Here is a 27,447-nt window from a genome sequence, read left to right on the forward strand (position 1 = left end):
GTGTATTATTACACTACAAACAAATAATTGGATATATATAAAGCTGTAACTCTGTTATCTTATCATGTACACCAACACAATTAGCATCAATAGAAAGATCAAAAGTTTATTTTCCAAGTATAGCTTACTTACCCGCAATATGTCCTCCAAGAATAAAGATATAAGCTGTATATTAAAAATTTTCACACAAAGGTTGTGGTCCATTTAACCCTCTAAATATTATCTGATCTTCATCTCAAATTGCAAGCTTCTTCTTCGTGATATTAAAATTTCGCGTTGATCGGACTATTATTGCGACCTACGGAGCCGCTACAAAATTAGATAAAAATTATGTTTTTGCCCATTTCACCCGCTAAATATTTCACGATGATCACCAATAAAAATAGAGATCTATTCTGGTCTGAACCCAACCTCCATACAATATTTCGTGACGATCGGTCCATAATTGCGGCCTGGAGTTTGATTACAATTTATAATGAACAGGCGGACGGACAGAAGGACGGACGGTATACATTGGGGGTCTCCGACGAATATTTTGCGGTGTTACATGAATTTTTACCAAAACAAACTTATAATACCCTTTCCACATAGTGGTGTAGGGTATAAATATTATAATCGGTTTTGAAGAAGAAGGCAATAGCGTATTTTTATACCCTACACCACTATGTGGAAAGGGTATTATAAGTTTGTTTTGGTAAAAATTCATGTAACACCGCGAAATATTCGTCGGAGACCCCCAATGTGGTATACCAATCTTCATATCTCGGCGAGATAAAGCGATTTTGAGATGTGTGTCCGTCCGTCCGTGTGTCCGTCTGTCCATTATAAATTGTAATCAAACTACAGGCCGCATTTATGGACCGATCGTCACGAAATTTGGTATGGAGGTCGGTGTCACATCAGAATAGATCGCTATTTTAATTAGTGATGATCGTGAAATATTTAGCGGGTGAAATGGACCAAAAACATAATTTTTATCCGATTTTGTAGCTGCTCTGTAGGTCGCAATAATAGCCCGATGACCTCGAAAATTCGAACAAGGTAACAGTATATGACAAAGAAGATGCTTGCAATTTGAGATGGTGATCGGGTGATGTTTAGAGGATTAAATGGACAATAACTTTTGTGTGAAAATTGTGAAATTTTTTATATACCGGTTATATCTTTATTCCTGGAAGACACATTCCGCCCACGCAAATAATATTTGGAAGACGAACTCTTGCCCTTTCCATTGATGCCAATTATATTGATTTCGCGGTCAGATAACAGAGTTACAGCCTAATATATCCATTTTTTTCTTGAAGTTTAATCATAAGCACACTAGAGGTCGCACTTATAGCTCAATAGTCACGAAATTTGGCACGAGGTAAGGGTTTAGGTCGAGGAAGATGCCTACAATTTTAGATGACGATCCGATATTAATTAGCGGGTGAAATGGACCATTACTTTTGTATGAAAAATATACAAATTTTATTTTTGGTCAATATTTTTATTCCTGGATGGCATATACCGGCAAAGTAGCCTACATATGAAGAAATAAATACTGATATTTCCCCTGATGCAAATTGCAATAAAGTGTCTGCTAGATAACGGGCATACTGCTTAATATATAATGGGTTTTGTGTAGAGAACCACAATTTCCTCTCATACTATAAATTGTCTCAATCATGACAGAGAAATTTTCAGTTCAGTTGTCCAATTGAATTTTTATACAAATATTGCAGCATGGGGTCGCTTCGCCGCCTTTTGTATACCCTCAGCCTTTAGGTTAATACAAAATATACAAAATATGACCAAAGATGTGCCCATCGAAAAAATGGTTTTAGACCCCAAGTATGTTTGGATGAAATTCGATCCAAACAATTTGGAGTCGACTTAGTCATGTCCGTTCATCTGTCTGTTCTCTTACTGTCTAGCTGGCTGGTGCGCACGATAATTCCCGAACGGATCTACCGATGCGAACCAAAGTTTGCACTTCGTAATTTTTTGCCCAAACTTAGTTTAATTTCGAATATGGGCTATATCGGTCCACACCTTTGAGTACCTCTCACACAAAGTTTGGAAAAGTGAAATTTAAGAGTCCTATCGAATCGTTTTGATTTTTTCAGCAGATTGTCCTTGCGTCACCTTTACGATGGTACAATTGCAACGGCAAGTCCATAGCTCCAGAGATTATGTCCGAAAAGGTCCAAGAAACCCTGAAAAACTAACTAAAATGGCAAATCCGCAAGATAAATCCAAGGGGATTTTCTGATTGGTCCAAACTTTGCACATGCTATTATTTCATCCAGTAATGTATCAGTTTGGAATATGGACTATATCGGTCCCGTCCTTCGAGTACCTCCTACACAAAATTTGGGAAAAGTGCAGTTTGAGGACCAGTCTCGGATCTATTTGAATTGAAGAAGGTTCTTTTCACGGTACCTATTGCAACGGTACATTTTTTTCCAGAGTAAGTCCATACTTCCTGAGATAATGGTCCAAAATTTCCAAAAAATAATTCTCAAAATCAGAAGTTAGCTTACTACAACATTCCGATACCTACAAAATATACATATATCTTTTATACGGCATAATTATTGTGCTTGTTTCTTTTTTTGGTCAGATGCTGAGGGTATATCACCGTTAGCGGAGCTGACTTATACTATCTTACTTGGTGTGTAATGGAATATGAATAATTTGAATAGGAATTATTTGAATTTCTATTCATTATTAGTTATTTCTATTTGTAAAAAATATTTATATAACCACAATGAACTATTTTCGAAATGGCCAGAAAATCACAAAACTGCGAGCATTGCCAAGCACATGTGAGGACGATAGATCTTCAATAAACCCACAATCAATGTGAATTTTCCAATTTTAGCATATTGTTTAGAAATGTATAATTTATATAATTGTTTCACAAATATCCCAGTAGGGACAAGGTAGACTTATCTTATAGACTTATCTTATACCTTATACCAATGGATTCAAGTTATGTCATTGATATGTGACGATTTTTCATCGCCGAATCCGAAAGGCATGAAATACTCAGGAAATATCGGCGGCATTACAAATGGGTATTATGCCACCGTTGAAAATTTGATGTGGCCAGGCGTGGAAATCATACCCGGACATTCAGCGTGCAAAGTGGTTGCACATAGCTAATTCCTAGAAGGTGTGGTGTAGGGTATCACATGGTCGGCCCCGTCCGACTATAGCTTTTGCTTACTTGTTTTTAAAAAAAATAGTGTATAACGTGGTGTGGAATTCAATTTAGCTGTATGTTTTCTTACCCAGCAAAAATCCTCATGACAAACCTCCTTTCCCACCCATTATTTTAACAAGGGTATGTCGCGCGAAATATCTGGTTATTTTGTAACCACTGAAATAAGTAGATTCTGAGTAGATTCTGACTACTTATTTCAGTGGTTACAAAATAACCAGATATTACGCGCGACATGCCCTTGTTAAAATAATGGGTGGGAAAGGAGGTTTGTAATGAGGACTTTTGCTGGGTAGTGTATTTTGTAATGCTTATTCCTTCATATACTTGGACAATTATGTCCACCTCGAGAATAATTTTCCAAGGTAGGTCATGGGTTCATGATTATCCAGTATTAATATGAGCTGTCATCTAGTGTCAGACTTTAAATGGTTACTCGCAGACTAAAACTGCTCTAGGATATGATTTCTATGGATATACTAGGCTATAACTCTGTTATCTGGCCACGTACATTAACATAATTGCCATCAATGGAAAGTTCAAGAAGTTTTCTTCCATATACGACTAACGTGGGTGGTTCGTGTCTTCCAGGAGGAACGATATAAGATCTATATTAAAAATGTTACCAATTTTCAGACAAAAATGTAGATATATTTAATCTGCTAAATTGGTTTGTTTTTGGTGGAGAAGTTTTTTTTACCACTAATCTAATTAGAGGTAGTTCAGTCAAACATTGTGGCTCATATCTTAAATACCTAAATTTTGGGGAATCCTTATATGGAGCCTCTACCAAAAAATTGACCTATGTTGACAATTTTTGTGTAGAGAAATTTCGGGACCACCGGGAAGGAACCCCAAATGTCACAAAATGTAGCTAATTATCTTTGAAATATGAACCTAAATTCAGGATGTACCGATATTTTTGGGGGGATATACCAAAACTTGGATCTGTGTACAGTGGTTGCCAATACATTTGCAACAAAATTGAAAGTTTTAGAAATTTTATTTAAAATCTTTTTTGAAGGTAAAATTAAGTATTTTTTTTTCTATTATTTATAACTGATTGCTTCAAATATAAGAAATAAAAAGTTCTGTCACGGCGTACAACAAAAAGTTTGAAAAACATGAAAATACATAACACGCTTTAAAATTTAATGGTCAAAATATATGCAACTGAACCAAATACCATGCAAAAATCTTCAATATTTTGTAAAATATCATTTTTTGATATGATTCAAAACATTTGTTTTTTTGGGAAGTTAAAAAGTTAATAATATTTGAAAACTGATATCAGTCATACGTACTTCTTCGGGGGAGTGACGGGTCATACGGGAGAATCATGGACATGCGTCCAAGGGTCAAAAGCTTCAAAAGTAATGGACATTTCTTCACATTTCAGTTGTCAATTTAATAAAATTCAAAGTTTGGGTTGCAATTGTATCATTATTAGCAAAAGTCAGAAGTCCTACTCTAGACACCATATGTTCGTAGGTATTGGGTCCATATCCGAATGATGAATACTGATCTATTGAAGTTAGAACAGGTGGTATCATTGGAAAATCTGGATTCTATAAACTTAAAAAGCTTTAGAAAGCTCATCAAATGATAACAAAACACAAACATTGAGTATATAGACACTTCCAGAAAAAGTAAGCGCCAGTACCAAAAGAAAAATCTTTTAAAACGTTTAGCGCTCGCAAGAGTCCACTAAAATTAAATTGTAACTACCGGGTTTTATAGCCTTCTCAGTGAATTTTTGATTGTATTCTTGTTTTTCGAACAATATATAACTTTTTGTCACCTAATTCCATTATTAGCACATTTTTTAAACAATTTGGGTTTTTGTACCGGCGTTTTCTTTCTCTGGAAGTGTCTATATCGGCCTTTTTGTAGAAAATTTACTTCTGTTGAAACTGAGGTATGGGGTATTGTATCTCGCGAATTGTTGTAATATACCATAACTTTTGAACGCATTTAGGTAAAATAAACTGTTTTAGCACGATTCACCGATGGATTTCTTAAAATTATAATTTGAGCGGAAGCTGTGGTCATATTAATGTAAAAAAATAGAAAAAAATCGTTGAAGGAAACGATTTTTTTTAAGTCAGTTTTCAATTAGTGGCTGTACAATACAATGTAGAGTATAGTTTTCAAAGAAGAAGTTAAAGAATACACTTCAGAGAGGAAGTTTCTAATGTATGATTTTTTAATATAACCACCGCATCAATCTCAAACGGATGCTGACATTTTGAAGACTGAAAAATTGGTTTTTTTAAATTTTTGCTCTAATCGGAACGCGCAACTGTACTCGTTTAAAAACTGATTATGAGATTGTAGTACTCGCGATTACGCATTTTTTGATGTATAACTAGGGCGTGTAGCCTTCAAAGGTTCACAACAATCTCAGCTTAAAGTCGAAATTTTTGTGCGTATTTTTTTTTTTTAGAAACCAGTTTTTTGGATTCAAAACTTACAAATGCCTTTCGATTTCAGTGGAAACCCGCGTGAATTTAGTTTTTTTACGTTCTGAATCTAACAAGCCTTTGCGCGTCTAAATCCATCCACTAGATCGGCGGATATGATACCCCTCAAATTTCGAAAATCTGCAAAAAATGTTTTTGAAAATATCGCGTATTTAGACGCGTTTTAGATGTGTATTTCCTACTTAGATATATAGAGCGAAACGCATACTTAAAATGTGCGAAAACAGATATTGAAAAACGTTCGCGAATCTGGAGATATAATAGATTTTTTCTAAAAACTGAGTGCGATGCTACATCCACGGTTCTTGATGGATCGCATTGAAATGACATAGGATGATGTATTTTTTAATGGTGATCATTGAAATCGGATGCGCATAAAATGCAAATGTACTTCGTGGAAATTATGGGCATTTTACTGTTTTTTGCACCCTAACATGCAACTGATGATCGTGGTCGTCAAATGGAATTTCACAAAGTGTATATCAAATAAGAGGGATTGATTCGCTGTTTTGGAAAATCGGATGCGCATCATGTCATTTTCACTATTACGCGGTTTATATGCGTTTCAAATGTTGTAATATCTATATATATAAAAGAGCTTAGTGATGACTGAGTGAGTGACTGACTGACTGGCATATCATCGCCCAGACGAAACCGCTGAAGCTAGAAAGCTGAAATTTTGACTGTGCGTTGCTGTTGGTGTGTAGGCGTGAGATAAGGCTGGGTTTTTGGAAATTCGACCTAGAAGGGTACGAAAAGTACTAAAAGGTACTAAATATGGTACCCTTTGTATTAGGCAAACGAGAAGAGCTAGAATTCTAAAATTTGGAATGAGGGTAACTGATGGAGAGTTAGAAAGATGTACCAAAGGGTTTTTGGAAATTCGACCTCTAAGTGTACGAAAATGTCTAAAAGTTACAAAATTTAGTACCAGTTGTATATTTTGAACGGATATAGCTAGAAACTTTGAATTTGGTATGTAAATGAAGGTTGGGAAGTGGGGTTTATAAAAGGAAATGGTTTAGGAAATTCATACTCATGTGTACGAAAAGTACTAAATGGTACTAAATTTAGTACAATTTGGATTTGGGTGAAAAGATAGAGCTGGAAACCTGAAATTTGGAATTAAGATTACAAACGGAGTATAGGATTGATATATGGGGGTAGTTTTGGGAATTCGTACTTATGTGTATGAAAAGTACTAAATGGTACTAAATTTACTACAACTTGGATTTGGGTGAACGGATAAAGTTCGACACCTGAAATTTGAAATTAAGATTACTGTTGGAGTATAAAATTGAGATAGGTTTGGAAATTCGTAAATTATGTGAACGAAAAGTACTAAATGTACTATATTTAGTACAACTTAGATTTGTGTTAACGGAAATAGCTGGAAACCTGAAATTTGGAATTAAGATTACTGACGGAGTATAGGATTGAGATATGGGGGTAGTTTTGGAAATTCGTACTTATGTGTACGAAAAGTACTAAATTGTACTAAAATTACTACAACTTGGATTTGAGTGAACGGATATAGTTCGACACCTGAAATTTGGAATTAAGATTACTGTTGGAGTGTAGAATTGAGATAGGTTTGCGAATTCGTAAATTATGTGAACGAAAAGTACTAAATGGTACTATATTTAGTACAACTTGGATTTGGGTGAACAGATAGTGCTGGAATCCCGAAATTTATAATTAAGATTACTTATGGAGTGTAGCATTGAGGTAGTTTTGGAAATTCATACTTATGAGTACGGAAAGTACTAAATGTACTAAATTTGGTACAATTTATATTTGGGTGAACGGATAGAGTTGGAATCCTGAAATTTCGAATTAAGATTACTTATGGAGTGTAGGATTGAGGATGTTTTGAAAATTCGTACTTATGGGTACAAAAATTACTAAATTTGGTACAATTTGGATTTTGTGGAACAAATAAGATGAAATCCTGAAATTTGGAATTAAGATTACCGTTGGACTGTAGGATTGACTTAGTCTTGGAAATTCGCACTTATGGGTACGGAAAGTACTAAATGGTACTAAGTTTGGTACATTTTGGATTTGGGTGAACAGATAGTGCTGGAATCCCGAAATTTATAATAAAGATTACTTATGGAGTGTAGCATTGAGGTAGTTTTGGAAATTCGTACTTATGGGTACGGAATGTACTATATGGTACTAAATTTGACACTATTTATATTTGGGTGCACGGATACAGCTGGAATCCTGAAATTTCGAGTTTAGGTTACTGTTGGAGTGTAGGATTGAGGAAGTTTTTGAAATTCATACTTATGGGTACGATAAGCACTAAATTTGGTACAATTTGGATTTTGGGGAACGAATAGAGCTGGAATCCTGAAATTTGGAATTAAGATTACAGTTGGACTGTAGGATTGACTTAGTCTTGAAAATTCGTACTAATGGGTACGGAAAGTACTATATGGTACAACTTAAATTTAGGTGGACGGATAGAGCTGGAATCCCGAAATTTCGAATTAAGATTACTTATGGAGTGTAGGATTGAGGTAGTACTTATGCGTACTTATGGGTACGGAAAGTACTAAATGGTACTAAGTTTGGTACATTTTGGATTTGGGTGAACAGATAGTGCTTGAATCCCGAAATTTGTAATTAAGATTACTTATGGAGTGTAGGATTGAGGTAGTTTTGGAAATTCGTACTTATGGGTACGGAAAGTACTAAATGGTACTAAATTTGACACCATTTATATTTGGGTGAAGGGATACAGCTGGAATCCTGAAATATCGAGTTTAGGTTACTGTTGGAGTGTAGGATTGAGGAAGTTTTGGAAATTCGTACTTATGGGTACGATAAGTACTAAATTTGGCACAATTTGGATTTTGGGGAACGAATAGAGCTGGAATCTTGAAATTTGGAATTAAGATTACTGTTGGACTGTTGGATTGACTTAGTCTTGGAAATTCGTACTTATGGCTACGGAAAGCACTAAATGGTACTACATATGGTACAATTTAAATTTAGGTGGACGGATAGAGCTGGAATCCTGAAATTTCGAATTAAGATTACTTATGGAGTGTAGGATTGAGGTAGTTTCGGAAATTCGTACTTATGGGTACGGAAAGTACTAAATGGTACTAAGTTTGGTACATTTTGGATTTGGGTGAACAGATAGTGCTGGAATCCCGAAATTTGTAATTAAGATTACTTATGGAGTGTAGCATTGAGGTAGTTTTGGAAATTCGTACTTATGGGTACGGAAAGTACTAAATGGTACTAAATTTGGTTCAATTTATATTTGTGTGAACGAATAGAGCTGGAATCCTGAAATTTCGAGTTAAGGTTACTGTTGGAGTGTGGGATTGAGGAAGTTTTGGAAATTCGTACTTATGGGAAAAGTAATAAATAGTACTAAACTTGGTACAATTTAGATTTGGGTAGACGGATAGAGGTGGAATCCTGAAATTCGCAATTACTGTTGGAGATAGTTATTGAAATTCGTACTTTCATAAGAAAAGTATTAATGGTATGAATAGAGGTGGAATTCGGAAATTTGGTATTATAGCCGCTGTTGGTGTGTAGGGTTGAGATATGGATGTGGTTGTGGATATACGTACAATAAGTGTACGAAAATTACTAAATGGCACAGAATTTGGTCCAAATTGTTATTGTGTAAAGGGGTAGAGCTGAAATTGTGAAATTCGGTATTAGTATAGCAGTTGACGTTTAGAGTGGAGATAGAGAAATTCGTTCGGAAATTCGTACTAATGTATACGAAAAATACTTAATCGCGGTTGGGATATAGTTTTGGATAAAAGGAAGTAATTTTTGAAACTTATACATGCTATAAGTACTAAATTTGGTACCAGTTTGGTGTTGCATGATGGGATATAGGTGGAATTTCGAATTGTTGTATGAGGGATTGTGTTGGTGTTTAGATACGGATTTTTTGAAATGCATACAAATTCTAAAATTAGGCTGAGGGCGGGATGATTTATTGAGAAATACGAAATGTACTAAATGCTATTAAATTTGACGTTGGGTGTAGCAATGAAGATGGAATTATATCATTAGTGCGTGAAAAGTACAAAATTGCAATAAATTTGGTATTGGGCTAAAGAATAGAAGTGAAATTCTGATATATTATTGATTTGTCAGGTTCATTTTTGGAGGTGGTCGTACAAGAAGTGTACTTGAAGTATTACATAATACTAAATATTGAAGCATTGGTATTGGGTGAATCAATAATAAAATTTGTTATGAGGATAACTGTTGAGATTGGATCAGAATGTTTATTTAAATCCGCCTTTAAATGTATGAAAGGTTTCTACATGTAATACAATTGACATTAGGTGAACAAGTAGAGCTAAAACTTTAACATTTGAGCTAATCCAGGATGGATTTTAAAAATTGTACTGAATAATGTGTACTGAAATCAAAAAATCAAACGTACCTTTTCAAAAAAATTGTTTTTATCTTTGTTGTCTATTCTAAACGTTATAGTAAGTTCATTTGAAAAGGTAGATCTGTGCGGCTAATGTTTTACAAGAAGGTTTTTACATCCTGGGAAAAAAAGGCCTAAAATAAAATGTCTTAAAAATTAACCGTTATATAGGGTAACATCTTCTGAATAATGGGTTTCTATCACAAATTCCAAAATTCGGTTGGAAAATGTGGATAAAATTTTCAAAATACCCATACCGTTCTAATATAACATAGACTGGAATTTAAAATGTAGGCCGCTGTTGAAGTGTAGAGGTCTTTTTTTTTTTTTTGAAATTCGAACGTATACGAGCAGTACTTGAAAGAAATTAAATATCAATTCAAATAGTTATTAGTAAATCAACAGTTTCAGTGTTCTCCATATTAAATATTGTTTATTTGTATATTATTCCTTTTCCGCTTACGAAGTAGCGGGCATTTTGCTAGTTCAATATAACATTACTTTAATGTTATGCCACAATTGGAATTCCTTGTGATTTAATATAATCTTCTAAAAATATTCGCCCATAGGAAAACTATAAGTGAAAAAGTTGTTGCAACGGAATATCTTCATTATTGCGTGAAATTTGGACGAAAATGACGAAGAACTCAATCATTTTTTCTTCAACATTTCCTATAAAACCATAAAAAAAAATAAAATTAGAATAACATAATTTTTATTTTTTTCGTCACATTTTCATTGTATTTTTGCAAATAACACGAATACTATAGCTCCAAACTTCACGACTTAGGTTTCATTTTATTCCTCACAATGTCTGGATGCTGCTATAATTTTTTTATATATTTTTTGTAAGTATAAGCGCTATTGTTTCAAAAATATGTTTGTAAATACGTGAAATTATTAAATAAATTTAGTTTTTCGCGAATCCATTGAAACTTTTTGAATTTTTTTTTGCATATTCTCAAAGGCTGCGAATTCAGTTAACGACAATTGGATATAACAGCTTACTATATTAAGCCGCGATTTTTTTAGAATTTTTCTATTTAGCATAATTAAAACGGTCATATCTTTTGCGCGCAACAATCAAAGTTGGTAACGAAAACAGATTTGGAATGACGATTTTTTTCTTAATCTATGTACCAAAAATCATAGATGTAGTATCAAAATTTTTTTTTGATTTTTTTGAAATGGAAAAGACGATTTTAGACATTTTTGCTGATATACTCAATATTTGTATTTAGTTATCATTTCCTGAACGTTCTAGAACTTTTTAAAAACTTTTTGTTTTCCTATATTTGAAGCAATGAACTATAAATAATTGAAAAAAATATTTAATTTTATTTTCAAACAAATAAGAAGGGCATTAAGTTCGGCCAGGCCGAACTTGTTACACCCTCCTACACGAGTTGTATTGAAGTAAAATTAAATATTTACTTTCCTTTCGTTTATGAAGAAGACTAAATACTAAATTTCAGCAAATTCGGTAAAACAATGTGGATAACCTTCCAAATACCGAAATTCGGGAGGAGGTTCAATCAAGAGATACGATACTATGTTGGCTATAGTAACCCGCGGACCTATGTATACTGATAATTCTCTTCTGGAATATTTTATAACCCCATGGATATTGGCGTCACAACCTTACGAATTACGAAAATCGGAAGGTACCCATCTATGGGGGCTATATCGAAACGTCGACCTATACCGAAGAATTTCAGTCAGAAAGGCTTTAAACTGGGTTAAAAATGTCGAAAATTGGACCTATTTCCACTTATTTCTGGGAGAAAGTTGTATACCCCCAACGAAGACTGAGTAGAAAATTTCAGCCATTTCGGTATGATAATAAGGCTGAAACCTTAAAAATACGGAAAAACGACAGGTACGTTTTATGGGTGCTATATGAAGGCGCGGACACATACCCACAAATTTCATTTGCTAGGTTTAATAGCCAAAATTTCAGTAATTTTGGTAAATTATTGTGGCCACAACCTTCAAAATACAGGAAGTAGGGAGGTACCGGTTAATGGGGCTATACTAAGGCGTATACCTGTACCAAAAAGTTTCTGGGGGAATGTCCAAATGACCAAATATCAAATTTCATACATTTCGGTGGATTATTGTGACAACAACCTTTAAAATACCGAAAATCGGGTGGTACCGATATATGGGGACTATATCAAAACGTGGACCGATATAGCTCTAGGAATAATAGAAACTTCTATACCAAACTAAAAAACTCTATCTTCAAAATTGCGAGCTGTATCTTGATTTCAACAGACGGACGGACGGACAGACGGACAGACATCGTTATATTGGACATCGTTATTTACCCCGATCAAGAATATATACACTTTATAGGGTCTCCAATGAATATTTCGATGAGTTACAATCGGAATAACAAATTTAATCATACCCTCCATATTATGGTGGAGGGTATACAAATGTTTTAAATAACATTTTCTATTTGGTCAGCACTGTATGTTGAATGTTGACAATTTTTAGTGAAGACGTTTTTTTCACCACTTGGAATATCAAGTGTCCAATTACAGGTAGTTCGGCCAAAAAATGTAGCTAATATCGTCAAAATGCCGAACATCGGGAGGTACCTTTATGTGAAGGTTATACCTAAACATGGACTTATGTTGAACATTTTTGTTAAAGAATTGTTGTGACCCCAAGAACCTCAAATGTCAAATTACAGCTAGTTCGGTATATTGACAATTTGGATAGGGAGAAGTGTAATGACCTCAAATTACAGCTTGTTTAGGAGGGTTGGCGTTTTTTATTTGGGATGACGACTTCTATTTTGTTTTTCAAAATAGCCAGGCTTAATCCCATAGTCGTTGTTTTAATGTTTTATAAAACAACTTTAATTTATTAGTGGAAAAAAATTGGCGATGTTTCCAAGGGGTAAGGCAGGGAAGACTATAGTTTCAGATCTCGCCACAGATTTTCATCAGTTCCCTTGTTTCTTGTTTTTCAACAAGAAACTTTTTATACCCAAGTGTCAATTGCTCGCTCAAATAGATACGTGCGCAAAGAAACATTCTGATCGAGAATGTCTTTGGCACTACCTAAACTCGAGCAACTTCACTTGCGAACAAAACCAAATCTTTCCCACTGCTATGCGTTCGTTGATTCTCTGATTAAAATTGTAGGTTAAATTGTCCGGATTACCGAGTAGTAACGAAAAACACATATTTTCGTGCTTAAATTATAAATTAATTTAAAATGTATACAAAAAAAACCATTTTAACATTTAACGTAAAAGAATTTTTTCATAAATTAAGTGCATAAGTTATAAAAAAAAACAAGTAAAAAAGTGTCAGTCGGCATTGCCGACAGATATATACCCTCAGCCAATGTGAAGCAAAAGTTTCACCTCCGCATAGATCGAATGTATTTAAAGTCTCTTCAGAATTTTGTGGCCCTTTTTGGACATTTGAAGTTGCCGACAAAAATATGGATTAGGAATTAACTGCACTAAGACACAAATGTTGAACTTTTGTAGTGCAGTTACCCTTAGGGAGGACTAGAGTTTCTGGTCGGGAATTCCCGAAATTTTTTGAACGGGATTTCCCGGGAAACTTTTTTGAAATTCCCGGGAATACGGGTATTTGTACTTTCATGTATAAGTCATATATTACTTACTTGTAGTTATTTAATATTGGAAAAATAGTAGAATGTCGATAATTCGTGCTCCGATTATTCGTAATTGCTAGAGATGGACAGTGGGTAAACACAAAATGGGTAAATACCCGGTAAATTGGGTAAATACCCATTTGTGGGTATTTATTTGGGTATTTACTATATTGAATCGCTAATACAACATCTTAGACCCTATTTCTGGGTTTAGGTTATGAAATCGATTCAAAATGGATAGTTTTACAATACTTAAAACAAGTGGGTAAATACTTGGGTAAATACCCGAGTATTTTTGTCTATTTTCCTCATTGTACAATCATAGTGGCTGAAATTTGGCACAGTGAGTTCTCAATATGTAGAAAATATCCTTGCAAAAATTTGTCAACATAGGTCCACGTTTTCTAATAGCCCCCATATAAGGGTACACCGATTTCGAGTATTTACTCAAATTTTGGGTAAAAACTCTTTAACTGCCGAACCACTTGACGTAGGCTGACAAAACTTGGGGCAAATCTTTCTTATGTCAAAAGAACTTCTGGTACTGAACATGGGGTCTCTGGGTCCATGTTTTGATATAGCCCCCATATAGCCGTACCTCCCGATTTAAGGTATTTTTCATATATAAGCCACATTTTACAACCAAATGGACTGTAATTTGGCACAGTGAGTCCTCAATGAGTATAAAATATCCTTGCAAACATTTGTCAACGTAGGTCCACGCTTTCTTGCAGCCGCCATATAAGGGTACCCCGGTTTCGAGTATTTACCCAAATATTGGGTAAAAACTCTTTATCTGCCGAACCATTGGCGTAGGTTCACAAAATTCGGCTAAAAACTTTCTTATATCAATAGTATTAAAAGTATTGAAAATGGAGTCCCTGGGTCCATGTTTTGGTATAACCCCCATATAGCCGTACCTCCCGATTTAAGGTATTTTTCATCTATTAGCCAAATTTTACAACCAACATGGCTGTAATTTGTGCTCTCCGACCGCCACATATGATGACATAGGGGGTTTTTACACCTTTTAAGGGGATTTTTGCATCTTTCCGATCATTTTCTCAGGAAGTATGGACTTGCCCCTGATGAAACTTGTACCGTCGTATGGGGGCAAGTGAATACAAGTTGCTGCAACAATAATCAAAGCGATTCGAGAGCAGATCCTAAACTGAACATATCCGAAATTTTGTGTGGGAGGTACCCGAAGGAGTTGGCCGATTGAGTCCATATTGGAACCTCTTCTATGTCTGGTAGAAATTTCACGATGTGCAAAGTATGGACCAAATCGGTTACACCCTTCAAGAGTTATCATGCCCCCAAAAATTTTCCGAACATTTTGGAACTTTTGTGGGGGAGGTACCGGAAGGAGTGGACCGATATAGCTCATCTTCGAACTTAAACTAAGTTTGGACAAAATGTTACGAAAGCCAAAATTTGAACCGAATCGGTTCATCCGTGCGCACCAGCCAGACAGACAGACATACAGACAGACGGACGGACTTTGCTAAATCAACTCCAAATTGTCGTCCAAACATACTTGGGGTCTAAAACCATTATTTCGATGAGGCACATTTTGCCCGTATGAAAGTGTATATACACTTTCTAGCCTAAAGGCTGAGGGTATAATTATAATTTGAAAAAAGAAAAGATGTTAAGACTTTGACTATTAAGTCTGAGAACAGACTTCCATGCATCCTTGCCCAATGACATCATTGGAAATCTCTTGTCTATTATATACAAGGTGTAATCCTTCCTTTTGTTGGATAAATGTGGCATAATTCCCAGTACAAAACTGAATAACCTTATGCAATGGCTAGTACTCTCGCTTTGTACAGTTTATGTCCGGCTTTGATTTCCAGGTGGGGAAACATCACATTTCTAATAGTTGCTAAAATATCGTTCAACGTAATGTTGGCAACATTTCCTGAGTAATTCAGCAACTTATCCACAAGCAGTAAAAGTAGGTTCCATATCATTGCACTTATTGATATGAGAGAAATATCCCTTGTTCCTTCTTGGATGTTTCTGGGAACATATGCAATGCATGTAATAATTTCGAATCATTTTAAACGTCAAAATTCCTTACCTATATGTTCAATAGCATTACACTGTGCAACACGAAAATTATTAACCATATTCTGACACCGCAACGTGTCAAAAAAAAAAGACAAGTGTCTCGCCGTTTTTTCCTATCTCATCAACTCTCGCTGTTATAGGCCTCCGAAAATTGGAGGCTTTGATGTCAAAAGGGGTAATTTTGTCAGGACTATTTCTTCCAAACCGTTAGGAAATTGGTATGCCTTTCAGAGGCAAAGTTGTAGTACATCTCAAAAAGAACAAAAGTTGTGAACACATAAACTCCATTAAAATTCATCTTCTATGTTATAATCGTCAAGACGTAATTTCTTTTTTTTATTTTTACTTTTTATCTCTGGTTTTGGTCTACAGATGTCAAACTGATCAAATTTGAAGCAAACAACCAACGACAAAAATGCACCTTCGATTTCAATAAACATCTTTTTAGAACATACGAACTCTGGTTCTGGTCAACAGACACTAAAACGTTCAATATTCAAGACAACAATCAATTACAATAATGTAGCAAAGATATCAGAAAACATCTTTCTGGAAAATACGAACTTTCTGCGAAAGGTCCTTAAAGGTCAAAATAGCAAAACACTTTAGAAAATATTCGATTTTTGTACTTTTGTCTCCGATTCTGGTCCATAAATACCAAACCCTCCAAAATTAAGGAATACAGTCAACTACAAAATTGTACCTAAGATTACTAAGATTACAACTTTCCAGAACATATAAACATTCTGGAAATGAGGTTTTAAGCTGAAATTCACAAACAAATTAATTGTTAGCATTTTCCCCAACTCATATATCCTAGAAAGCAGTTTAATGAGATCTTAGGTAAATTTTTGTAGTTGACTCTATTCTTAAATTTTTGGACGATTTGGTATCCATGGGGCCACCGTGATGCAATGCACGTCCGCCTTGCACTCAGAAGGTCTGCGGTTCGAATCCCAGGCCAAGCAACATGAAATTTTCAACGGTGGCAAAATTCCCCCTCAGTAATGCTGGTGACATTTCCTGAGTATTTAAGCCATGAAAAACTTCTCTACCAGTGGTGTCGTAAGACACGCCGTTCGGACTCGGCAATAAAAAGTAGGTCCCATATCATTGAGCCAATATGAATCGGCGTGCACTCATTGATATGAGAGAAGTCTCCCTTGTCCCATCTGGGATGTTTGTGGAACAATTATTATTATTATTATTATTATTATTATGGTATCCATGGACTAGAAACGGTGAAAAAAGTATAAAAATCAAATATTTTCTAAAAGGTTTTTCCTATTTTGACCTTTATGAGCCTTTCACTGATAGGTCGTTTGTTCCAGAAAGTAGTTTACTTGAATATATTTGCAATATTATTGTAGTTAATTGTTTTCTTCAATGTTGAACGGTTTGGTATCTGTGGATCAGAAAGAGAGAAGACAGCATACAACTTTCATTTGTTTTGCTATTTTGACCTTTAAGAACGGTTTATACAGATTTTGTTTTCTCTAAAAAGTTCTTTATTGAAATCTAAGATACATTTTTGTAGTTAGTTGTTTGCTTCAAGTTTGATCGGTTTGATATCTATAGACCACAACCCGAGAAAAAATTGATTGAAATTTGACCTTGCCGATTTTGTCCTTGCAGATGATGTTTTATGGATTTTATATGCTCACAATTTTTGTTCTTTAAGACAAGGGCTACCACTTTGCCTCTGCGAGTAAATCAAATTTCTTAACTGTTTGGATCATTTGCTCTTGACAAAATGATGCCTTTTGAGATAGGGAAAGACGGCGAGACACGTGTTTTCTCTTTTTTGGTGTTCTATCACACTGTGGTGTCAAAATGTGGTTAATAAAACATGACCCAAAAAATTACACACAGTGTTATTTTGCTCTCTACGGTATTCTATAATGCGAACTTCTGATTAGTAGTCGAACAAAGTACATACTAGGCCACGCGTACGAACATTAAGGGTTGTTTAAACGCTTACATGTGCACCACCAACTGTTCTTTGTTTTTTTTTTTTTAAAAAATGTACCCGGCTGACTTTGAGCATTGAACACACAACCCTCGGATTTGTAGTCGAACACACACCGTGACCTCAAAGAAGACAAAATACCACAGTCAGCCATTTGGGTAAGATAATATGGCTAAACCTTCAAAAACCACAATATGAGGAGCTATATCAAAACGTGGACCGATATAGCCCATTTGCAATACCAAACATCCTAGGAGCAATATAATCTTCTGTACCAAATAATAAAGCATATTACAACATTAAATGTGAAAAGTGCCCGTTTGGCCAAATTTGACTGAACTTGGCAAGACTAATTGCGATGCTAACCAGTCACTGGAATATTGGTATCTATGCAGATAGCAGCTTTCGCAGCTTCGGAAACGAAGCATAGGAAGAAACAGTATATTGTACAAACTATTTAAGGCTATGGAGGTTATAGCCGCCACGTAACCCATGCAACCAACAAAATTTTACTGAAAGAAAAAATTAAAGCAAATTCATCACACATATCACGTTTATTGGGTCATATAATAATAAATGGAAAAGTGAATTGCAATATTTAACACATAAACGATATATCCGACACGTACATACTCTGTATATATGCACTCGTATGTGTGAATGTTTCGTACTGCAGCTGTTGCTACCGTTGTTGTGAAAAGAATCTTGAAGAAGCATTAATAACTAAAGATAAAAACACGTATGTAACATTGTTAAAATTTAATCATATTTTATACACATATATGTGTGTACACATTAAAAATATTGAGTTAATATGTATCGTATTATTGGTATTTATTTCCGTTAAGTGGTAATGAACATACATCAGGTAATCGGTTTCGTTTACTCCATTTTATGACATTTATACAAGGTGGCGCAAAAGTAATCCTCCTATCAGAAAATGCTATAATTTTTGCGATTGGCCCCTAATGTCAGTTCTTTTTTGACATTTGTGTAGTAAACACATGCTAAATACACGTTAATAAACAATGTTACGCTACACTGGTCCAGAACGGGGAATATTGGTGACTATTTATTTGACAAATAATCGGTCGGTGACTTTGGCACAACGTGAATTTCGTCGCAGAAGTTTAGCCGCTCGCTTCGAAGAGACTGGCACAACACGAGATGCTGCCAGGCATGGCAGACCCCGGAGTATCCGTTCTGCAGAAAATATTGCTGCTGTAGCCGAGGATGTCACGGTCTAATATACGATCAATCGCGTCTAACATACGATCAATCCATCCTTAATCACCACCAAGAGGAAGACGATTTTTCATCAAAAATAATCATGAGTGATGAGGTGCTCCAGACTTCTTTTTGTGGGGTTTTTTGAAGTCGCGGGTTTATGTCAACAAGCCTCAGACTCTTTCAGCTCTTAAAGACAATATCCGCCAAGAATGTTAGGACCTATCGCCGGAAGTTTTGGCCAAAGTGATGTAAAATGCCATAAAAAGGGCTCAAATGACAATAAACTGTGGCGTCGGCCATTTATCTGACATCATATTCTCGACTTGATGTTAAAAAAGAATCAGTCCGCTTTGCCGACAGAGATATACCCTCAGCCTATGTGAATTGAAATATTAATCTACGGACAAATCGAATGTATTTCGAGTCTATTTTGAATTTTGTGGCCATTTTGTACCTTTGAACTTGCCGACGATAATGTGGATTAGGATTAAAGTTTTGCGGAGGGGCTACTTAAATGAATAGACGACATAAGAAGTGGATCTGATTTTGAGAGTCATATCTTTTTAATATATATTGGTCACACTAGTTATTTCAGTGGATCATCTTATAAATTTTGGACTAGTATGCCAGGAAGCATGGACTTGTCCACGGAAGACATAATATGACTGTAAACAGCAGGACCACAATGAACAGCATCGGCATTAATTTCCAAAGCATCTTCGAAGAGACCCAAAACTGCATTTCGACACTAATGTTGAACTTTTGTGGGGGAGGTACCCTAAGGGGAAGTGCTCTACAGCGACTACACCTTTGTTGGTTGTTTCCTCAAGAAGTACGGACTTGCCCCTGAAAAAACATTTATCGCCGTAATTAAGGTGGCGAATGCAAGTTGCATCAACAGAAATCTAAGTGTGTCCAGAGCAGGTCTTAAAGTGAACCTATCCGAAATTTTGTGTGGGAGGTACCCGAGGGAGTGGACAAATATAGTCCATATTTAAACCTGGTCTATATCTGGTAGATGTATTAAGATGTGTAAAGTATAGACCAAATCGTTCACACCCTTCAAGAGTTATCGCGCGCACAATTTTCCGAACATTTTTCAACTTTTGTGGGGGAGGTACCTGAAGGAATGGACCGATTTGGATTATCTTCGAACATAAACTATGCTTGGACAAAATATTACGAAACCCAAATTTTGGACTGAATCGGCATATCGGTTCGAGAGTTATTTGCGCTCAAACCATTACATACGGTGGCATAGGGGTTTTTTGCACCTTTCAGGCTTTTTTCTCAGGAAATATGGATTTCCTCCAGATGAAACTTGCACCGTCGTATAGAGGGCACTGAATATAAGTTGCTACAACCAAAATTAAAGCGATTCGAGACCAGGCCCTAACCCGAACTTTTCCGAAATTTTGTGTGGGAGGTACCCGAAGGAGTGAACCTATTAAGACCATATTGGAACCTCATATTACTCTGGTAGAAAGTTTACGCTATACAAAGTAAGGACCAAATCGGTCTCTCCCTTCAAGAGTTATCGCGCGCACAAACTTTCCGAACATTTTCGAACTTTTGTGTGGAACTACCGGAAGGAGTGGACCGATGTAACTCATCTTCGAACTTAAACTAAGTTTGTGCAAAATATTACGAAAGCCAAAATTTGAACCGAATCGGTTCATCCGTTCGAGAGTTATCGTGCGCTCCAGCCAGCAGGACAAACAGACAGACGGACGGACATGGCTATATCGACTCCAAATTGTCTGAAACACATTTCGTCCAAACATACTTGGGGTCTAAAACCATTATTTCGATGAGGCACATTTTCATCGTATCAAAGTGTATATACCCTCCTTAGCCTAAAGGCTGAGGGTAAAATTAAAAGACCAAATAACAAGTAAAAAAGTATCAGTCGGCTTTGCCGACAGAGATATACCCTCAGCCTGTGTATATTGAAACATTTTTTTTTTCCCAAAAAACCTATGTATTTAGGGGGTTTTAAAAATTTTGGGCGTTTGAACCGACACAAATGTTGATTAGGGTTAAAGATCAAAAGCTTTACGGAGGAGGTAGTAAAAGGAGTGGATCGACATTGACCATTATGGTGCCATAGGGGCTGTTTGCTCAAGAAGTATGGACTGGCCCCTGAAAAAAACTTTTACCATCGTAATTGAGGCGTCGAATGCAAGTTGCTTCAACAAAAATCAAAGTGATTCGATATCAGGTCTTTAAATGAACTTATCCGAAATTTTGCGTGGGAGGTACCGGATGGAGTGGACAAATATAGTCCATATTTGAACCTGATCTATATCTGGTAGATATATTAAGATGTGTAAAGTATAGACCATTTTTGAACTTTTGTGGGGGAGGTACCTGAAGGAGTGGACCGATATGGCTTATCTTCAAACTTAAACTATGTTTGGACAAAATATTACTAAGGCCACATTTTGGACCGAATCGGCAGATCACTTTGAGAGATATCTTGCGCTCCAACCACCTCACACGGTGTCATAGGGGTGTTTGGCAGCTTTCAGGCTATTTTCTCAGGAAGTATGGACTTGCCCCTGATGAAACTTATACCGTCGTATGGAGGGCAGTTGCTAAAACAAAAATGAGAGCGATTCGAGAGATGGCTCTAAACTGAACTTTTCCGAAATTTCGTGTGGGAGGTACCCGAAGGAGTGGACCGATTGAGTCCGTATTGAAACCTTTTTTAAGTCTGGTACACATTTCACGATGGGCAAAGTACGGACCACATAGGTTACTCCCTTCAAGAGTTATTGTGCGCACAAATTTTCCGAACATTTTCGAACTTTTGTGGGGGAGGTACCGGAAGGAGTGGACCGATATAGTCCATCTTCGAACTTAAACTAAGTTTGGGTAAAATATTACGAAGGCCAAAATTTGAACCTAATAGGTTTATCCGTTCGAGAGTTATCGTGCGCTCCAGCCAGCCAGACAGACAGACGGACGGACATTGCTCAATCGACATCAAATTGTCTGAAACACATTTCGTCCAAACATACTTGGGGTCTAAAACCATTATTTCGATGAGGCACATTTTGCCCGTATGAAAGTGTATATACCCTCGTTAGCATAAATGCTGAGGGTATACAAATAATCCACAAGAAAAATCAAAGTTTTTCATTTTTTTTTAAATTACAGCCAAGAAACTTTGGAATATTACTTTTGCGCCACCTGTATTTTCTGTTTTCACAGAACTATCATGTACTTTATGATAGTTAAAAGTAAGATTAAGATTAAATTTTATTCGTCCATAGTTGTGATATTTACAAGGGGTAAAATTAAAATGTACTTCTCAATCTGAATGTTGAGTAACTACACTGGGCTACAAAAGTTCACCAAAAACCGCATTTGGGTTGGAAAATTTTTATAGCTCAGTCAAAATAGACATGCGTATAAGGGGACAATAGGAAAAATTCCAACAAAGCTGAATATCCTAAAAGTCCCCACCGATCTCATGTGTGCAAAAAAAGTTATTCGGGGTCAAAAGTCATTTTTTGGAGGAATTATTCAGTTCTTTTTTATACCCTCCACCGTAGTATGGAGGGTATATTAAGTTTGTTTTTCTGTTTGTAACACATCGAACTACTCATTTGCGAACTATCGTCTGCTCCGTCGGAAAAGGTCGTAAGTCCACTTTTTTTTGGAAATCGCGTTTTTGTTACAGAATGATAGAACAAGTCAAAACAAGTCATATAATACAAAGAAAATGGTACTACGTCGCGTTTTTCTATATGTTTTGCCCTTGTCGGAAAAGGTCGTAAGTCCACAAGAAAATGTATATTCTAAAAGAATACCACATATAATGTAGTTCAGATATAATGTTTAACGTCATCCATGGTTGGGGTACAATGTGCTTTTGATGATAATCGGATGACATTTGGCGGACCCTGTGTACCAAACTTTTGAACAATAATGTGATAATTTCTCTATTGCAACGAAAATTTCGATTTGAAATCTATTTTCCCCTATAAACGAGCTGATTATGAAAGATGGACTTCTGGCTATTTCATTGATAGAAATTAGGATGCTGTTTGTGTTCAAATACCTCATATATTGAAAAAATTGTAAAAAATCAATTTTTTACTGTTTTTACTGTCGTATATCTTACTTAACTTTATCAACTGGTAATTTGTGGTTTCTCTAGGGACATTTATTCACATAACGAAATTAGTTTGTATTCTGAATTCAATAAAGTAATACCTTCTAACGGACGGGTAAGTGCAATGTTTATATTAATAAATGATTCTAAAAAAATAATTGATTGAAATGTTATTAAACTAAGAAGACATCATGGTTTTTGCTAACAAAGAGCAGTATGAATTTGGAATGGAATTAGACGATGGTGTCATGGGTCTAGTTCCCTATGGTTTTCATAGTGATTTTGAAAGCTCTGATGATATACTTCCTAAACGCATGAAGACATTACATGCTGAAGATTCTACATGGTTTGCAGACAAAATCAAAAGATGCAGGAAGTTGGGGCAGAAATACTTGGGAAGACAAAAAAGGACACTATTTGGGATTACAATGTAGCTAAGAACCACGTACATTAACGGAATTAATGATGAAATTTAATTGAAGGAAAAGGTCGTATGGCAAAAATACAAGGTCGTAAGTACAACGTGTCATGTTTTCTATTTAATATTAGCCGAACCTGTCCACGTTGCTGGCCCTTGAAACAGTTTATGTTACCTTTTCTTATGTCTATGGGCGTGGACCTATACAGACAACATTCAAGGGGAAAGTTGTATACCCCCAACGAAGACTAAATACTAAATTTTCAGCCATCTAAAATTTCGCTCCGATCGGAATATTACTGATATCTACAGGACAGCTATAAAGTCGGGTAAAAATTGTGGGTTTGGTCCATTTCACACCTTTCGATCATAACAAACATCTAATGGGGTCTTTTCTGGTCGGAACCCGACCTCCCGTGAAGATCCGTCAAAAAATGAGGCCTGGGGTTTTATTACAATTTTTAATGGATGGACGGACACACATAGCTAGATCGCTTTATCTCGTCAAGATATGAAAAAATGGCAAGGGGAGGGACGAATACTTCGCGATGTTACACGAATATTGGACAAAACAAACTTATAATACCCTTTCCATATTGTTTTGTAAAGTATAAACATTTTATTTCCAAAAACGTCCGTAAATTGTAGGAATAGGTCGTAAGTCCATACAAAAATACAAAAGTGTACAAGGAAAAGGTTGTAAGTCCATAGACAACCAATTATGTCCCAAACGCGACGGAATTTTATCAAACAAAGTACAGGTATTGAAGCGGAATAAATAAACGAAGAATACTGCCTTTACCATCATAATAAAATCTTTAATACAGAAAGCGTTGGAATGTTTTTTCTTCCCCCTGAAAATTTTATTGAGAGGGACTTACGACATTTTCCGACGGAGCAGACGATATATATCTTGATCAGTATGAAATTCTAAGACGATCTAGCTATGTCCGTCTGTTGTATAGACCCCATATAACGGTACCTCCCGATTTTCGGTATTTTGGGGATTTTAGCTAAATTTTTGACCAAACTACCTGTAATTTCACGATTGGGGTTCCTAGCAATCACAAAATATCTCCACTAAACACCGTCAACAACACTAAACACGTATAACAGTACCTCCCGATTTTCGGTATTTTAAAGATTTAAGCTAAAATTTCTGACCAAACTACATGTTATTTAACAGTTGAGGTTCCTAGTAATCACAAAATATCTCCACTTAAACTTATCACAAGATATCTCCACTAAAAACTGTCAACATAGGTCCATGTTTTGGTATAGCCCCCATATAACGGTATCTCCCGATTTTCTGTATTTTGAAGATTTTAGCTACAATTTTTGACCAAACTACCTGTAATTTGATAGTTGAGGTTCCTAGTAATCACAAAATATGTCCACCTAAAACTGTCAACATAGGTCCATGTTTTGGTATAGCCCCCATATAACGATACCCCCGATTTTCGGTATTTTTAGGATTTTAGATAAAATGTTTGACCGAACTACCTGTAATTTGACAGTTGAGGTTCCTAGTACTCACAAAACATCTCCACCTAAAACTGTCAACATAGGTCCATGTTTTGGTATAGCCCCCACATAACGGTACCACCAGATTTTTGGTATTTTGAGGATTTAAGCTAAAAATTTTCACCGAACTACCTGTAATTTGACAGTTGAGGTTTCTAGTGATAACAAAATATCACCTTCAAAAACTGTGATTACAGGTCTACGTTTTGGTATAGCCCCCATATAACGTTACCTCCCGATTTTCGGTATTTTGAGGATTGTAGCTACATTTTGCGACCGAACTACCTGTAATTTGCCGTTTGAGGTTCCCAGTGGTCACAAAACATCTCAACCAAAAACTGTCAACTGTCAAAAACTGACCGGTACCTCCCGATTTTCGATATTTTGAAGATTTTAGATACAAACTATTTGTAAGTCGTCATTTGAGGTTCCTAGGGGTCACACAACATCTCCACCAAAAACTGTCAGCATAGGTCCATGTCTTTATATAGCCGCCCCATTTTAAATTGTCAACGTAGGTCCATGTTTTGGTATAGCCCCCATATAACGGTGCCTTCCCATTTTCGCTATTTTTGGCCCAACTATCTGTAATTCCAAAAACTGTCCACATAGATACATGTGTCGGTAGAGCCCCCATATAACGGTATATCCCGGTTTTCGTTTTTTTTTTTTGATTTTAGCTACAATTTTTTATCCAAGTATCTGCAATTCGACATTTGAGTTTCTCAGTCGCCACAAAACTTCTCCACCAAAAACATAGGTCCATACTTTGATTTAGCCCCATATAAGGTTCCCGACCGATTGAATACATTTTTTATGATTTTTTTTTACCTTATTTAGGATAAGTGCTCACGGAATATCTCCTCCTAAAATTGTGGACAGGAATGAAAATAATTATTCCGTTTTACTTCAGAATATTTTATGGTGCAGGGTGTAAAATTTTCGGCCCGGCCAAACTTAACAGGTTTTTACTTGTTAGTTTTCTGAAAACGGCAAGAGTTACCAAACACCAGCTAAAGTAAAAGTAGCAGATTTATCAATTGTCTACAAGAATGAACTTTATGATTTAAAAAAAGACTTATGATTTCCGAGTTATCGAGGTCTGAGTGTAAAATTAACAAGTAAGAAAAGCGTTAAGTTCGGTCGGGCCGAACTTTTTATACCCTCCACCACAGATTTCAGCCATTTCGGTGGATTAATGTGGCCACAACCTTCAAAATACCGAAATTCGGAAGGTACCGTTCTATGGGGGCTATATGATGGCGTGGACCTATACCTACAAATTTCTGGGGGAAAGTTTTATACGCCTAAAGAAGACTAAATACCAAATTTCAGCCATCTCGGTGTGATAATGAGGCTAAAACGTTCAAAATATCGAAAATCGGGAGATATTGTATTATGGGGCTATATCAACACGTGGACCTATATAAACAATTTATGGTAGAAATGTTTCTTAGCCTCTGGAAACACAAAATACAAAGTTGCAACCGATTCTTTGGTCAAATGGGTCTAATACATTCAAAATATATTAAAATGACGAGTACTTTATAAGGGGCCTTATGTGGGGGCTATACCAAAACGTGGACCTATATAACCCAACTTTGGTAGGAATATTTTCTGGCCTCTGAAGACACAAAATACCAAATTACAGCCAATTCTGTTGTCAAATGGGTCTAATACATTCAAAATATATTAAAATGACGCGTACTTTATATGGGGCCTTATATGGGGGCTATACCAAAACGTGGACCTATATAACCCAACTTTGGTAGGAATATTTTTTGGCCTCTGGAGACACAAAGTACCAAATTACAACCAATTCGGTGGTAAAATGGGCCAAATATCTTAAAAATTCCTTAAAACGACGACGCGTCACGCGTCATTTTGTATGGGGGCTATACGAAAGCGTGGACCTACATAGCCCGCTTTCAATACCAAAAGTCCTACGTAAATATAACATATTTTCCCAAAATTTCATCAACCTACGTCAATCCGTTCGGACGCTAGAGTGATTTCCACAGACGGACAGACGGACAGACGGACAGACGGACAGACGGACGGACATGGCTATATCGATGTAGAATTGCACGCTGATCAAGAATATATATACTTTGTGGGGTCTACAATGATTATTTCGAGTAGTTACAAACGTAGTGACAAACTTAATATACCCCCATCCTATGGTGGAGGGTATAAAAATTGGCAGCGTAAATACCTTATGATGCGATCCGGTTAAAATGACCACACCATATGTTAGGTATTTCCATAAACTTTCAAACGATACCCAATTTGTAGTAATCGGGGTCTAATCTGGATTTTAAATCTGATCTTTTGAGTCAAATAAC

This window comes from Musca autumnalis, unplaced genomic scaffold (assembly GCF_047663935.1).
Source record: "Musca autumnalis isolate F117 unplaced genomic scaffold, ASM4766393v1 scaffold_4, whole genome shotgun sequence".
Classification (NCBI taxonomy): Eukaryota; Metazoa; Arthropoda; class Insecta; order Diptera; family Muscidae; genus Musca; species Musca autumnalis.